We start from the raw sequence: 18024 nt of genomic DNA, 5'->3' as shown, positions 1-18024 counted from the left end.
CAGCCCCATCAGCCTATACTGCTCAGAACGTTTCAGCCCGATGGTGACTGCTGAAGTAAATTGTCATATTTTCAAAAATGAGCGAGTTACCCTCTAGTAGCCTTTGCTGTAATGTTGAGAGTGGAAGGAAGTTCTGGAGTGCAAGGGTTCCCATATGCACCTTGCTCCATAATGGTGCTGCTAGGCTTGCTCCATTTGCCCTGAAAATATCTTTACAGGGAGTGTTGGGGTAGTTTGCATTATCACTTTAAAAACTTGTTCCAGGGCTGTTAGAGGGATATCAGCCTGACCTTTCTTTCTTGCAGGATTATTTTTAAACCTCAGATTTTTAGTACTTCCTTGGACCTGCTGTGATCTACAGTTTATCTTTTGCTTTCAGTCCATAGACACAATTTTTCCTAAAAAAACTTGATATTTACTTGAAAGGATCTATATGCATTTCTGCAAAATAAAGTGCTCTTCAGACCTTTCTTATAATATGTGGAGTTACATTCACCAAATAATCAGTGCTCTAAGAAAATAAAATAGTAGAATCCAACAATACTCTCTGCAGATTGTAGGATTCTCCAAACCAACTGATTTTAATGCTAAAAAATAATTCTTATTAAAATGGTGTCATGCAAGCAAAAATATTTTCTTCCTGAAACAATGGGCAATTCTTGCCTTAAAATACTGTTAAACAGATGAAAGCAACTTAGGCCACAGCTTAATCTGTTTTATGTTGAGCTTGAACAGAGCAGAACAAGTTTGAATGATAAGACTTTTTTGAGCATCAGTCCAAGAGTAGTCCTGTATCTCTGCTGCCCCTCCTCTTTCCTCTGCTTGCAGCACCTGTGATTGTGTGTGTGTGGCTTATTCACAGAAGGCAGAAAGATCTGGACTTATGGCAAAGTAAATACAGCAAAGGTTCTACTTTGAAAAGAAACTGACAGTTTCAGTACTATCTTTTCTTGAGACAGAACCAAGAACTAGAGAAGCAATAAAGGAGAGACTAAAGCTAGAAGGTAGAGGTGACCATTTCTCAACATGCACGGATTGAAAAATGCTTATAGAAAAGAAAAAAAAAAAACCAGGGAGAATCAAGCATTTTCTTTTAGCATTATCTCACTCAGGATTAGGATAATGAGAGAGGCTGCTGTAAGAATGGAGAGCAAGCATGAAGAAACAAGCCAGAGCAATGCTAACATGTGCAAAGCTCTGCAAAACCAGCATGGACTCCTGTTCTCCAAAAGACTCCAGACCTTATCAGAAACAGGAGGCAGCTGATCAGACTGTAGGCGAGTGAACTCAGTTCAGTCTATTGGGATGATTTTGACACCTCACTGAGGAAGAACAGGTTTTACAGCACAGTAACACAGAAAAGTTATGTGCTGAAATCGAGGAGGGAGCAAAGGGGTTTTAAGTGATAAGTCCCTGAATTATGCTAAGAGGCATACCAGCAGGCTCTTTTGATATGGAAAGTGAAATATGACCTGCAACCAACAACTTCCTAGGATGCAGAGAAAGTCTTTCCAACTAGAGAAAGGGTGGATCCAGTGTTACAAAAACAGATCTGTACAGAATTTTGAGAAAAGCCTTCAAAACATGCAGAAGTGGCCTTGTTTTTCCTTGTGCTGAAGTTAATGGAAAAGCTTTCTTAGCTTCTTAAGATGTAAATACATTATTCCTTTAATGAGTATTTTTGGGAAGCTCAGAGGTGAGAAGAGATTTGACTACTGCAAAAGCCAGAAACAGCCAGTCAAAACCCCTCAAGACTGCTGCACATAGAACAACACTTTTTTATGGATTTTTTTTTTAAATTTTGTTTTACTCAGAAGTCCTTTGTGTTATAGGTATATTTAAGTGAACAAGTCAAATTATGAGTTTTACTGCTTTTTTTTGTTTGGGTTTTTTGGTTTGTTTTGTGGTTTTTTGTTTGGTTTTTGTGTGTTTTGTTTGATTTTTTGTTTTTTGTTAGGGCTGCTGTCTCTTGAACAGATCTATTCTGGAGTGAAACCTGATGCATCCAGTTCTGGTTTACAGATTCAATGCACTGGGATTTCTTATGGAACAGTGAGGAATTTGTCTGTAGAAAGGAGACCTCAGTGACAAAAGTATTTCAGTAATTTTTCCTGTTTCTCTTACCTAACAATTTAGTTAAGTGAAACCCAGACTCCTTTGTAAGACATAAGCTATATATCTATATATATCTATATATCTAGCAATATAAATACTGGAAGCACAATATTTTTAATCCACAACTTTTCAATATGAAGTCTGTGCAATATTTATTATTAAGATAATGTGCCCAGAGCAATGAAATGGGTCTATTTTTTCAAATTTTTGAGTATGAAAAAAATGTCCTGGTCACAATCTGAATTTTTTCAAGAACTATGAAAGGCAGGTATATCCAAAGAGGACAGCAGTTTTCAAGAATGTCTTTGCAGTCATATTCTTTCTGGGTGCCTTGTCTCATCCAGGCCAGCCTACTCCAAAATAATCAGAAAAAAAGTGAATGATCCAGAGTCTGCTTGGCAATAAAGAACTTGCACTGTCATGTACACTAGTACCAAAGCTTGGAGGAATAAGGAATGTGAGATGGTGTATTCTGGAAGTTCTCTGCTAATTTTCACTGCTTGAAGTGGGGAAAACTTCTTCCACTCATTTCCAGTAATGTGCTGCACCAATAAAACCCAGGCACTAATGAAGGGGTAAGGCTCATGGAGGGCTATGAGGCTATTACAGCTTAGACAAAAATCCTGGTAATACTGCAGGGACACAAAAAAAAATGGGGATGGCGTGAGTATTCAAAAGTTCATAGAAACTAGAACATTATTCATAGAGCAATAGCTAGGCCTGGAGAAAAGATTATATAAAAAGGCAAAGTCAAACCAGACCAATAGCTCATACAACTACTACCCTTTCCTCAGACAACAGTACTACCTATTGCTTCTAAAACAAGAAGCTCAAAGTGGCTCAGTACAGAATAATTGGCTTCAAAGAGTGCTATCAGAATTGGGTCTGGAAGCTTTTTGAACTTCATTAATTCTTGCACTTTCCCAGGTGTAGCTGGGTGTATCAGGAATATCAGCACCTTTGAACCATGATGATTCACATTTGGCTGTTCAAGGTCTCACTTTTCCTGTGAAAAATCACAGGACTTTTCGCTCTTAAAGAGGCAGGCTACATAGGGCAACTTCTTTTGTTGTGCCATAGTAAAGGTAGGGTTCCTCTTTCTCACAGAACTTTGTACCTTGGAATCAATCCCATCATGATGTTTATGCAGTGTGTAATGCAACCTTTTTTCTAGAAGCTGCAGAAATTGAAGCAACCTGGAGAAACCATGTTTTTCCTGTTGAGTCAGTAAGCAATGTTGTAAGATCTGAAGGTCTTATTTCAAATGTTCTCTTTGGTATTATCTAGTTTAGAGCATGAGCTCATCACTATTTTGAGCATACAAATGTTAGCCTGAATAGTTGGTATGTCCTCTGAAGGAAAAGAACCACAAGATTTTTTGAGTCTTTTCATAATAGGAGGAAACACCATTTGCTTTTTTAATTCACATAGCAAATGGAAACAAAAATACATGCCACAATCCAAATTCTTTTCTCTTCCTATATGATACTCTTAGGAGTATTGGGTTGTTTTAAAAAATTTTTTTGCAAATACGAACAATATCTTTCTTTATGTTCTCTCTTATGTACTCCATTTCCACCCCAGTTCAGATGTGACATTTTAGTTATATTTATTTATGGAATACAAGTGTTTTTTTCTGCATATGGAATCAATGAAGTGTGTTTTTCCAGGGCAGTAGCAAAGAGGTTGAGGTGACACAGTGACAGTTTACATGTAACAAGGAAAAGATTTCCTATACCAGATGTCATTTTAATTAAGTAGAAAGAAACATGATACCTTAGAGTTGAAAGCTTAGGCTAGGAAAACTCAAGCTGAAATAAGGTGCAAATCTTTAACAGTGAAGGTGTAGGAGTGACAGATCCTCTATCACTTTAAATTGAAGGTGTATGTCTCTCTGCAGCACGCACAGAACCCTAATGTAGAAATTACTGGGTGACATGTGGTCACCTGCTGTGTGCAGGCAGTGAGACAGAAGATACACACTGGCTCTTTCTTGTCTCAGTTTCAGTAACTCTGAGGAATCCTATACCAACAAAGCCTCTTTGTCCTTGAAATGTCTCAATGCTCTCTTTTTCAGAAAGGGTATTACTGGAGATCAAGACCATTAACCACTCAATTACAAAGGTAACACTGATAACCTGACATCTACATCTATGCTACACCCAACCTGAATTCAATATACAGAGAAGTTTGCAAAGCTTTTACCATTATAAAACTCTGGAACAGTGAATAGGAACAAATGTCTCCGTTGGAGAAAAGTACTTCTGTCTCTATGTTAATGCTCAATATCCATGGAAACACTGCTTCTCTGTACTTATTATGTCATCCATCACACGTGTAGTCTCAACAAGGCAGTGAACCAATCCCAGCCACCTCCCTTCTCAGGGAGTGGCATTACTTACTCATCTCAGCTGTTGACAAGTCCATCCTATACACCAGTACTTCACAGCATGTGGAGTCCTGGGGTCTTTCCAGTCTCAGGAACATGGGTTTCTCATCATACAAGACAAACTGCCATCACACAGGCACATGAATGTACTGAAATATTAATTTCCACTGAAAACTCCACACCAAACCCCCACAAATCCATAGTGCCTGGTATGATCAGCTGTTACAGGGCTCCCACACTCAGTCCCAAGACAAGTTCCCTGATGGTTTCAGTCTGTCTGGAGAAAGCAGTCACATGATGGAAACACATGGCAACCCATTTTTCATTGTCTCTACCCAAGCTACAGTTAGTTTGAGCTCTTTGTGTATATGACCCAAGAAGAAGAGGCCTCCAGAAAGCTTTTACCACCTGTCTTTCCCTAGATTTAGTACTTTTCTTTCTCACTGCAGTAGCCCCACTTTTCTGCTCCCTATGTATCTTCTCTGTTTCTAGTCTAAGTGTTTCTGCACGGAAGGAGGGAGGGAGAGGGCACAGGAGTCAGCTCTGCTGCCAGTTCATGCTGGTGTATCAGGAGCTAACTGGGGCTGAAGAATGTACTTTGACAGGCTGCTGCAATAAGCCTTTAGCACCTCAAGTAAAAGGGCTTCTTCAAACCCAACACAGTCAGGAAAAGGAGAAATCTCAATTAATCTGAAACATGGTTTTCACTTTTATGCGAAGAATCAGATTGCCTTTTAAATTCTAGCTTCGTATCCAGTATTGTACAATTGAAATATGATTTGAGGGTTGCTTTTGGAAATCTTTGCTACACCAAAATACCTTCAGTAAGGGGACTTCCAGAAAAAACTGGCATGGTACTTGTTAATGGAAAAGTATGATATGCCCTTAATGTGAAGCACTACTAGACCAATGTTATTTTAAAAAAGTGCACATGGTTTGGAGATCTGAGATGTTAGATATACGGCCTATGTAACAATATATCTCAATGACCAGATGATATACTCAGACTGTACAGGAATCACAGTCACATTTTTCAGATGCCTCTAACTCTCAGAGTCAACCAAGTATAAACATAACAATGAAGTTAATGCCTTCAGAAAACATTTCAATTTTAGTTACTTTGTTTTCAAAATCTTAGTAAGTCATGACAGGAAGGAGACAAAAGTGATAGAGGTTGGAAAATGCAGATGGTAATAATGGGAACTCAAATAGCTGCACAGAAAGAGGAAGATAAGAAATCCAAAGGAAAATCGCAAAGCCAGAGGAAATAGAGAGGACACAGGAGGATATGGAAAAATTAGAATATATATTGGTTGTACTGAAGGAGAGAATTCTTCCTTTTGAATACTTAATTCTATAGAAAGGCATTTAATGTAAATAGGTGATTGAATACTGATTTATTACAAGCAGTATCTATTTTCTTCTTAAGCCCTGTGGAAACCTACCACAAGTTGCAATTTCAGTATGTATTTTTCTGCAGATGAAAAAGACTTAAAAACTGTCTGTGCTCTGAACTGTCACAGATTTCTGCTTTCTCTATTGCATGGATGACCACTGTCACACATAGGGCCTTTGATGATTTTTACTTTCTAGTGCAAAGGTGATAATGATGTAAAGATTAAGGAGAGCTTAATCATCTGACTGCAGTGTCTAAACCCCAGAAATAGGCCCAGTTTCTACCAGAGAAAAAGAGTGAGAGGAGAGTTTTACCCAAATGAAGAAAACAGTTTAGAGAGAACAGAAGAAAAAGGCTCAATGATCTTCTAGAAATTTGTAGCATGAGGGGGAACAAGAAAACAGCCTGCTGAACTGTGTAGCTAACATCTCAGTCACAAGTCTCTCCTTATTCTCTTTGCTCTCAAATCCCTAGAAGCAGCAGGAGCAGCGTAACAGAAACAAAAGATGTAGTACACTCTCACTGACCCCAAGCCTGAAGAGGCCTCTCAGCTCCAATTCCACTTTATAGAAGTGTGATTTCATAGGGGTCCAAGAATATGTCATGGTTGTCTGAGGGGCATAACAGTGGATGGAGAGAAAGGATAGGTCCTACCTACTGTCAGCATAAAATAGACACACTATTTCAGTTGGGATTGATTTCCTCTGCAGTCCAACAGCTAACTGGCTTTACTCTGGTGTTTGCACTCTGGAGTTTGTTTCTGCATATTTTAGCCAACTGTCTGTTCCTACTGTCCCTGCAGCCCTCCTTAGCTGCATAAGGAGAATCTGGTGCCCCCGAGGGTCAGTGAGAGCGGTGAGCACAGACTGATCACAAGGTATGACTTCAAAAGATGCAGATTCCAAGTGGGAGATAGAGCTCCCATTGCAAACTGGGGACAGGCTCCTATGTGATGCAGAGTTGAAGGTCTTGAACCCGAAATCTTCAAATGACTACTTTTAGACCCTCTGGATTTAGACTAATGTCTCGTTCTGACTTCTTAGAGTCAGTATGGGCAGGAATGAAGCAACTTTCTAGGAAAAATAAAACAGCACTTTTGAAACAAGGATAAAGAATTTGAAAAGTGGCATGAAGAGTAAATTAGCAGTCAGATGAATATTACAGAGATTCCTTTTGTGTGTGTGTAGCCAATGGGAAACATGAGATGTTTAAAAGCAAATTATTTAAAAGTGGTGGTTTGCTTTAATATTAAATAAAATTAATTGCACTGTGTATCTCTAGATATTAAAATTCCAGAGGCACCAACTAAAGTCAGATGATGAATTCTTCCATATTCCACACATATTTAATATTTAAACAACATGATTTGCAAAATATGAAAATGTCTGTTTTTACAGCACTGAAATAGCTTTTTATTATTCCAGTTTTTAACTCCCTGAATGTATGTACCTCCACAGATAAACAGAGGTAAAGGTAGGATGTAGAGGATAACAGCATTTACTTCTGATTCAAAGTTACCTTGTGTGAGAGAAAAGAAATCATTGATTTTCTTTCAGCTTTCTCTATGTCTGGACTTGCTTTTTTGTATATGTACCTTAAAAATGTAGCTCTGATTTAGAAATGCATCCACAAAGCTCTATGTTTCACATATACACTGTACGAAGAGAAGGGCACAAATTAAGCAAATTACATTTTACTTTAAAACATAAAAAGCAACATGCCAGTGGAAATATTTCTATTGTATCCACCAATAATTTTTTAAGAAAAAAAACCCAGTTAAAATTATGAGGATATTGAATTTATGTGGTTTTAAGCAAAAAACTATAGAACAGAAAAATAAAAGGTATTGTGCTGTGTATTCCTGCTTAAAACTGAGAACAACACTGGAGCATCGCTGTTAATTAGCTCCAGTCAACATGAAATGCTTTACAACATTTCTCACACCAGTGCTTCATCTGAGCTTTAGAATAAATATTTCCCACATTCTACATGAAGAAAATAACTAGATAGTATATAGCTTTTTGATTCAAATTATGGAGTTATTTCAGACAGTATTCCTATACCAAAAAAGATATTTTTTTAAATTTCCATAAAACCAGAGATGAAAACACTGAACAGTGTGGTTTCTAATTCTATTTGTGTGTGTTAATATCTGTTGTTAATCATGAAATCATATATATTGCTTTTCTAAAGATCTTTTTGCCTTTCTGTACTTATTTTAATTTTTGTGTACTTCTGTTATGCAAGAGAACCATTTGTAAAGGCGTCATACAAAAATCTCCATTTAATGCATTATAAATAATGAAGTGCTACATTATAATAATTATTTCCATATTAACTGAATGCACAGCTGAGTCACCTGTATTAAACGTCTACACTTTGCTTAATGCCCTTAAATAGCATCTGATCTTTCTTCTTATTGCAACTATTCAACTAATATTCTGGCCCAGAGGAGGGTGCAGAGTTAACTTGTGTAAGGCCAACGACTTTCCAAGGAGAAGCACCCTATTTAATGCATTATATCTATGCAATTTAGTTTTGATTGTGCAATGTATGTATTTAAAGGGCTAAGACTCTTTGCATCATGAATTTCAAAAAGGCACTGAACAGCTTCCCATTTTACATAACAGCTCAGATGAAATGTCTGAAATGGTTTTTTTTTCCAAAAAGTGGCTTTAACTTCAGAGTGAAGGGTGTCAAAGGATTAACATCAGTTAAGATGTCAGAATACAGTATTTGCTTTAAAAGGTACTATTTTAAAATCTGGGATTTAGTATTCACATATTTACATATTTATAAATATTTACTATTGTTTACGTCAGAGGCAATGCTTGCAAGCTCAGAATCATGTTTTTAAACAAGGATACATACATACATAAAGAATGCAGAAGGAAAAAAACCAAAAAACTGTCTAAAAAGCCAGCTAAAAGTGAGACAGCTCTTTCTGAAAACTTTCTGAATCCTAGCAACATGTTTTCCTCAGACATTATTTATTAGTTGTTCACTGTTCTCTTCATGTTGTAACAACAAACAAGTAGTACTACGACATTTTCTGCCCCTCAGTTGTAAATACCAGACCCAACCGAAAAGGGGCCACCTTTATTACAAAAGAGAATGGGGTTTGGCAATGGGATTAATTAGGAAGAGGGAATGCAAGGATTCACACTTAAAAAGGAAACTACCTTGTATCATTAATTTGATTGCTTTTGGCAAAAAAAAAAAAAAAGAAAGAAAGAAACAAACAGTAAAAAACAATCCCAAACCCCTTTCAATAAGAATTGAAAGCACAAGTAAATGAAATTTCAAAGACTGCTCTTAAGCTTCTCTGAAGTCTCATTTGTATTTAATAAACTACTGCAATAGAGCATATGCCTTCAATTTATTTAATGCTTCTGTTACAGGAGATATTCAAAACTGACCAGCAGGACAATTGTGCCATTCATGTTCATGTTTCAATTAAACATTTGTGAATGAGACACTGTTTGCTCGTAAAGACTGCAGTGTTCTTAACACATTGGCAATTTTATGATCAGTGGCTAATGAAAAATCGCATTGCTAACCCCATTTTTCAGTAAATACAATGTCAATGCATCAATGCCGACTTTGAGTATTAAAGTAGTCACAGAATTGTCTCTGAACACATTGTTTCTTAAAGCAAATTTATCTCAGGGAAAGGTCAAATGGTTTAGGTAAAAATATTTGAATCCTTTTGATAGACGAAGTTATAAAGGGAGTCACGGAGTTAGAGAAAGTTGAAACTAGACTTTGGCTCGAGGAGGATATACTTGCAAGAAATTTTTAGAGAAAAAATTCAATCACTTAATTTGTCATAATTTTCAACAGCAAAATTGTCTTCTGTTAATATGGAGAGAATCTGCTGCGCTGTGTACAACTGAAATGAAAAACATTTGAAGAAAAACAAATCACGAGCACAGAGCAGTCTATCAAACACTTCCATCTAGAAAATACTGGTACTTAATTCTGGTCTTCTTCATGCTCCTTGGCTGAGGATCAAAATTCTTATTTGGACAAAACTCTCACAGCTGTCTTTCTCTAGATTTTTGCCTAAGCAGAAGCGACAAGAATTTGCCATTTTGTACACCAGCCTGGTTTTCTGCACTCTCATACAAATTTAAGCCACTGGCTTCAGCTGAATTATTTTTGGTATACATTATTGAATGAGAAAGAGCTGATCCCTTGGATTATACATTTTATTTACATAATGTAAATGTAACTCTAAGTCTTTTCAAGAAATTACAGCTAATGAAGCCTAGGAAATTTATTGATGGACTGGGGAAATCTTTCTGTCGTAATCTTCTCTTTGTGTGTTACTTATTGTAATAGAATCAATAAAAACAACAGTACTGAGAAAGGAAGTAGAAGAAAGAAAACTACTTGGAGGCTAAGCACACAGGCACAAAGGCACAGAAAACAGCAGCACAGGGATGAAATATTCTTTACAGAGTGCCCCTAGTAAAAATGAAATGAATGAGCCATATGAAATCCTGTTTCAACTTTTATATTAGTATAAAGAAAACTGATTTTTAAAGTGTGCTGCATTCAATTATGAGAAAGATTGAAGCAACATATATTATAGAATTAAAAGTAAACAAACAATAAATGAATGAATGAACATTACATGGTAATCTATTTAGAATATCTAACCAGGCCTGACCCTGAAACATGTTTTGGGAAAGAATTCCATAAATATGATATTCAGCTGTAAGAACTTCAGGAATCAGATCCAACAGCTATGCCTGCAATTCTTTAATACAAATAAATATATTTAACTTCTATCTTTCTTAAGTAAAACAACTCTTTTCCATAACAAACTATTTATTTTTTCTGGGAGAAATGTATTTTTTAGGACCATGTCTATTTAACTTTTAAGGTCTTAAAAAGATTTCTTGTGCAACCTCATGAACCGATGCCTAAATGGGGCAGGGAAACAAAGAGAAAATGCTGATAAAATACAAACTCTTTTATCATATTTGTAGTCACTAACAAGAAATATAAATTACAGAAAGATGACCCAAATCCTCTTTATTTGGTCAACCAGTTCAATGAAACCACCTGAATCAGGAGAGCAGAGTTTTGGTCAAATATAGGCTCAGATGCACCTTCAAAAGGAGTACAAGGGAGAAGGGAGAAAGGGAGAAGACTCTTGAGGAATGCTTCCTCTGGGAAGAGTGGTTTATTGCAAAAGCAGAAACATAAAAATTGAACCTGAAATACACAGTTTAAACGGAAGTCAAAGAAGTTCAGGCACACTGTGTAAACTCACTTTTATACTGAATTTGGTTGGGGGGTGGGGCACGATATACAGCTCTCTCAGACTTGACTGCAGGCAGAAAACATTCTGAAGGACCTTTTGTTTGATCTCTGGTGGCTGAGTATCCACCTTGGGCTTTCTCCTTACATATGGATCTATTGAGACGTGCTGCTGTTGAATTCAACGGAATTGAGCCCTAACTGTGATTGGGATATGAGGACACATAATTAGCTGTGTTAGAAAACTGACCCTCAGTCTTTCATTAAGATGGAATTTTACCCTGTAAAATTTGAATTAGTAAAGACATTTTAATCAGGAAAATAAAATAACCAAATGATTCTCCTCTGTTGTTATTTTTACACCGCAGTGAGACAATGGTAGGGAAACTCACTTTAGGTGATATCACTTAATTAGGAAAAGCATCCTAATCAGATCCCCCTCCAATTGCAGTAACTGTAGGGAGTCAAGTACATTTCTCTATCAAAGTAGGAAGCTGCAGTGAAGTATAGATATTGATAATTTAAACTGTGATACAAGAGCTATAGAAGAGAAGGCACAAACTCTAAGAAAGCAAACTCCTATTTTCTATACCCCAATTTCAGAACTGCTTCTAAAAGATACATGCTACAGCTCTTACGACATTTCTCCAGTTACTAAAATAATGGCAGGATCAGTACTTTCATATCCACTACTTTCATATCAGTAATTTCACATCAGTGGCATAGCCCATAGACTACTCTCATTGGTGACTCAGTATGAGTAACTGACACCACCTCACTCCTTGCATTTTGCTGACATTTCTGTCCATCTGACTTAGTGTTGCACATTATATATGGGAAACCTAGAGCCTGTTATGGCCATAGAGAATCTCTTGCTGGAAGGTTCCTGTGGTTAGCAGCTACATTGTCTGGTATTTTTGAAAGCACAGTAACCCCATATCCTCTGATTTAATTAAGGCAACTGTGGATTAATGGTACAGTTAAGCCTTCTGTATTTATAAGTATGCTTACTGTTTCCCTCTTTACATTTATCTCCAGTACTATGAGTGCCTGTTAACGACAGCATTTTACACCATTCAGTTTTTTGCATAGGAAAAGTGGCTTTGGCTTACTGGGCCTGATACTCTGCCTTCTGCACCACACTAATGGAAAGCCTAGGAACTCCAGAAACCCCCTTCAGTTTCAGAGTAAACCTTAGGTTTATTTCAGTGAATCAGGTTTTTAGTGAGGCACCTCCTCTCTAACTACAAGTAGCCATGCATAATAAAAGCCATACAGAAGGGAAAGGGAAATAAATACTAAAGTACTACCAATTACATGCAATTAGTTGCATTGCCAATACCAATCATTGAAAAGTTACAAAACAGGCTTTAAGATAACAAGTTTTAATACATGTGTAGAATCCTGTTTATGCACTTACTAAATTTGAGTGTTTGGTTTCCCCCAGAGTTTTCCTAAGCAAACAGCTGTTAGCAACTTCAGCACTAATATGGGGGGAAAAAAAATCAATGCTTATATATTGACTACACAATGTACAGCAGATTTTTAAAAAAATTTTTTATAAAGTTCTTCATCAAAGACTGAAATTTAACTGTCATGGCATAAGATGGTAGGTTTTCTGTTTTGAGGACAGAAATAAATGTCTACATTTTACCATATTGATGAAAAATATAAAAGTAGGTTGCTAGTACATTCTAGCTTAACTCTGTGCAGAATACTCTTAAATGGTAAGAAAATGGGAGTGCCATGAGTGGAGAGAGACTGTTGCTGATACTCAAGCTCTTTATAACTAGAGCTGATTATGGAGAATTTTAGCAAGATCTCAAGATCTCACACTGAGTAAGTGGCCACTAAAATACCTATTGAATCTAATGTTGATGTATGCAAAGTAACAAACCTGAAGAAAAACAACCCCTTTACTTACAGCTCTACATATGCAAAGATAGGCCTAAATTAACCAGCGATGCGGGAAGGAACTTTTGGCAATCTTTTTGTATAGTCCTCTGAAAATATCAGCTCAATGGTCAGTAATGACATAGGTGGAACATGACATGTTAGAAATTACTGGAGGAGATAAAGAAGAAAACAGAAAGTATCTCTGCATCAATGAACAAATTCATACTGCAGCATACATGAGACTCTAGCCCCAAAAAAGGAATGTAAGGTTACAATGGATTCAGGGAAAAAAAAAATAGAAAACCAGATCAGAATTGTCAGTAGGATAACATAGTTTCTTACCAAGTCTTAGTTTATTACACTAAGACTCTTCAGTTTGGAAACATAGACCTGTAAAGAATGACATGAGGAAGGTGAATAAGGAAGAACAAGAGGGCACCTAGTGAAAGGATGAAGTTGTAGGTTTAAAAGTAACAAAAATTTAAAAAAATAACAAAAATTAAAAAAAAAAGAAACAAAAATAAAAATAAAGGCTGCATTATCTTTTTGTGAAATTCATTGATGCAGGGTTTTAAGGGGCCAGAAGTGCAAGGGAGTTAAAACACCTTAGACAAATTTATGGAATTAAACTCTTCATGTGGTTACTAGCCACAAAATGACCTCAGTGCAAGTTTCTGCTCAGGAAATCATTAAACCATTGATTTCTTGGATGTCTAAGGGAAAACACAGTTTAACATGCTGTATTTCCCCTATCTATTAGATTCTGAGAGTTTGCCATTGAACACTGCAATCCTTGATCATTTAGATCTGATCCAATAAAGCCATTCTCTGGTTATGTTCATATGAGAATTTCCTGAAGAAATGAAAACTGGTATTTTCATGTAGCCACATAACTCCAGAAAACAGAAATTTTGAATATGCCTATATATTAGGAGTTTCCTCATAACATCACAAGATGTGAAAATGCCCATGTGATGACCTGGAGAATCTGTATATGATGAAAAATTCCAATTAATTTTATTAAACTTCTATGCCATTGTTTCATCTTAAAAGCTTCTGAATTGGCTATTTTTCATCATGGCTCTGCCATGTATCCAACTAATGAGAAAAAATCAAAACTAATTTTCAAGAAATGGAATGGCTGAAACCACTTATTTCCAGCCTTTCTGAAGGATTTGAAAGAGAAGAGGAGCTAACAGGACTGCTTTTAAACCACAAGGTTTGAAAGACTGCAGGGTCACTCAAAGGTAACTTGCAGACAGACAAAGGATTCTGGGGCAGAACAGATGGGCATACTTCCAAAGCAGAATGGTTCTGTTTAACTGCAAGATCAGATGAAAAAAAAACTACCAAAAAAAACCCCACAAAAACCACCAAACAAAAAACCCCAGATATACAGAAGGAAAATTTTACAATTCAGGATAAAGCGTATGATGGCAGGATCAGAAAGACAAAGATTTCTTTAGAGGCACTCTTACCTGAATGTGGAGGACAAACCAGACTGAGATAAAGAAACACCTGTAAAAGTCTGTTATTGTTGTCTGTCCCGGTACAGAATGACCGATTTAAAAATCTTCACAAACTTTGTGTTGTCTTACTGCTACAAATGGCCAGGAAGTGATAAAGTGGAGCCTGGAAAGTTGGAGCTTGAGGTACTCACTTTAATGAGAAGTCTGGCAAGGCAAAGCTGCTCTTGCTGGCTTATGGCAGGTGGCCATAAAGAACCCATTTTTGTAAAGGGATTAAAGATGAAAAGCAGATGCCTAGAATACATGTCAAAGATGTCAAGGAAAGAAGTGCTGCAGATTACTCAGACTGAGGAAAGCTTAAGAGCAAACTGATCCACAAGGCTAGGACTCAACCAGGGAGTGCGTAATGGGATGAACTTTACTAGGATCGACTTAGAATCAGTGAAATAAAGAATTGAACATGGGAGAGCAGAAAGCTTGGAGGACTGAAATTCAACTGCCTGTTTGTGTGCACCGTGACACACTGCAGTGCTCATCTCCTCTAGACCATAGAAAGAAAGAGAAAATCCAAGCCTCTACTGACTGTTCCTGTGGTCACCTTGGGTGTGCATGGCCAAAGGCTAGAGCTCCCTTCCTTCTGGCTTCCACTAGGCATGAAATGACTGCCGTAGAGCATTCACTTTGTTCATGCTCACTGGAGATCTACACTTTCAAGTTAATGCAGGAAAAAACTCCCTTTGCAGACCCTCTGCTCTACAATGAATTTTACCTTGTGACAAACAAATGTGGTTTTATTGCTCTAACATTTAAATTGATATTCTGTGACATGTATACTACAGGTTATACATACATTTTACTTGAAGCATGTACTGAATAACTGATGCTTTGGGGAAAAGATCTACAACTCAATCCAAATCTGCTACTCTGATTGACCAAAGATTTTTTTAATCAGCTTTTCTAACCTGAAGCATCTTCTGAATAAGCTGATGCTCTAGAATACCTTTGAAGCTTAATTTGTAAACAGTACATCATTTCCACATGCTCATGTACAAGGGCAGCTTAATTTGCCCCTCTGTATATTCTAGGTCAACATGAATGTGTCATTTTCATGTTGTAGCAGTGATGGTCTAAGGGTGCAAGCAAGAGCTGACAGACCTGGGAGAAGCAGACCTTCCAAGCACAACAGTTTGACTTGTCTGTATTTTTCTAAATAGTGGGTCTAATCAAAGATGTTATCTCTGCAAATCTCACTTCACGTATCAAAGACCTACATCCTGTTACTTTTATAAAGTAATATTGCCTAGATAAAACTCTTATGTATTTTTATGCTCCTTTTCACTGACAGAGAAAGATGAAACCATAAATAATATTTTACATGTACGCTAATCTCAGTAAATATATTTACTTCATTTTATGAAGTTACTAGAAAGTCTTTATTTGATTTTATCTAATTATCACATAAATGCAGGAACATTAAGTGGGCTGATGTCAGCAATCAGGACTGCTTGTTACACAACATCAGTAACATGGGCTCAGGTATGAAACAACTGTAATTATAGGTATTTAGCCAAAATGTATGTCAGTTCTAACTGATTAGCTGTGTAATTCTTTATAAGCAATTGAAATACTTTATAAATAAAAATTGCAAACTTAGCAACCAACAATATAGACATAATATAGAAGTTTGATTGATTGTACAATGTTACTTAATTCTCTGTTTTTCTTTTGCTGATTGTTGCAAGCTTCCTCCTTATTAGAATTCCTTTATTGGATACTTTTGTCCTCCTCTTTTTCTTTAGTTTGTTTGGTTTGAGATTAACATAATGGCTAAAGAAAGATAAGTCTATATAAGGTTCAGAATAGATCTATCTATTCTGTGTCCATTAAAACTTGATTACAGAATCACAGAATCACTAGGTTGGAAGAGACCTTTGAAATCATCGAGTCCAACATATGCTCGAATGCCTCAACTAAACCACGACACCAAGTGCCACATCCAGTCTTTCTATAATACATCCAGGGATATGTTACCACCTCCCCAGGCAGACAATTCCAGTACTTTACAACTCTTCCCATAAAAAACTTTTTCCTAATATCCAGCCCATATTTCCCTTGGTGCAGCTTAAGGCTATGTCCTCTCATTCTGTCTGTTGCTGCCTGGAGAAAGAGACCAACCCCCACCTGACTGCAACCATCTTTTAGGAAGTTGTAGAGAGTGCTGAAGTCACCTCTGAGTCTCCTTTTCTTCAGGCTAAACAACCCCAGCTCCCTCAGCCATTCCTCACAGGGCTTGTGTTCCCAGCCCCTCACCAGCCTCGCTGCCTCCTCTGGACACACTCAAGCATTTCAACATCCTTCCTGAACTGAGGGCCCAGAACTGGATACAGAACTCCAGGTGTGGCCTCACCAGTGCCGAGCACAGGGGGAGAATGACAGGGGCTCCTGCTGGCCACACCATTCCTGTTCCAGGCCAGGGGCATTTGCCCCCTTGGCCACCAGGGCACAGGGCTGGCTCATGTCCAGCCAGCTGTCACCAGTACCCCCAGGTCCCTTTCTGCCTGGGCACTGTCCAGCCACTCTGCCCCCAGCCTATAACATTGCAGGGGGTTATTGTGGCCAAAATGCAGGACTTGGAACTTGAACTTATTAAACTTCATCTTATTGGACTCTGCCCATTCATTCCAAGGCTCTCTGCAAAGCTCTCCTATCTTCCTTTGAGATCAGCACACACTCTCAGGTTAGTGTCATCTGCAAATTTACTGATGAAAGACTCAATACCCTCATCCATGTCACCAATAAAAATACTGAACAGGACTGGCCTCAGCACAGAACCCTGAAGGACACCACAACTGGAGCCAGCTGGATGCAGCACCATTCACCACCACTCTCTGGGCCCGGCCATCCAGCCAGTTTTCAACCCAGCAGAGAGTGCTCCTATCCAAGCCAAGGGCTGCCAGCTTTTCCAGAAGTATGGTGTGGGAGATAGTGTCAAGGGCCTTGCTGAAATCCAGGTACACAACATCCACAGCCTTTCCAGCATCCACCAGGGTCACCTGGTCATAAAAGGAGACCATGTTGGTCATATACTACCTATCCCTCCTAAACCCATGCTGGCTGGGTCTGATCCCCTGGCCAACCTGTAAGTGCTGTATGATGACACTCAGTAGAAACTGTTCTGTTACCTTACCTGGTACTGAGGTCAGGCTGATTGGCCTATAGTTACCAGGATCTTCCTTCCCACCCTTTTTGTGAATGGACATGACATTGGCCAGCTTCAAGTCATCTGGAACCTCACCAGTGAGCCAGGACTGTTGGTAAATGATGGGGAGTGGCTTTGCAAGATCATCTGTCAGCTCCCTCATCACCCTGGGATGGATCCCATCTGGTCCCATAGATTTATGAACATCCAAGTGGCTCAGCAGTTCTCTGACTCCTCCTCCTGGATATCAGGGGGATCATTCTGCTCCCTGACACCATTGACCAACCCA

Source organism: Parus major, chromosome 5, assembly GCF_001522545.3.
Source record: "Parus major isolate Abel chromosome 5, Parus_major1.1, whole genome shotgun sequence".
NCBI lineage: Eukaryota > Metazoa > Chordata > Aves > Passeriformes > Paridae > Parus > Parus major.
The sequence above is the reverse complement of the archived record's forward strand: the minus strand, read 5'-3'. Positions refer to the sequence as shown.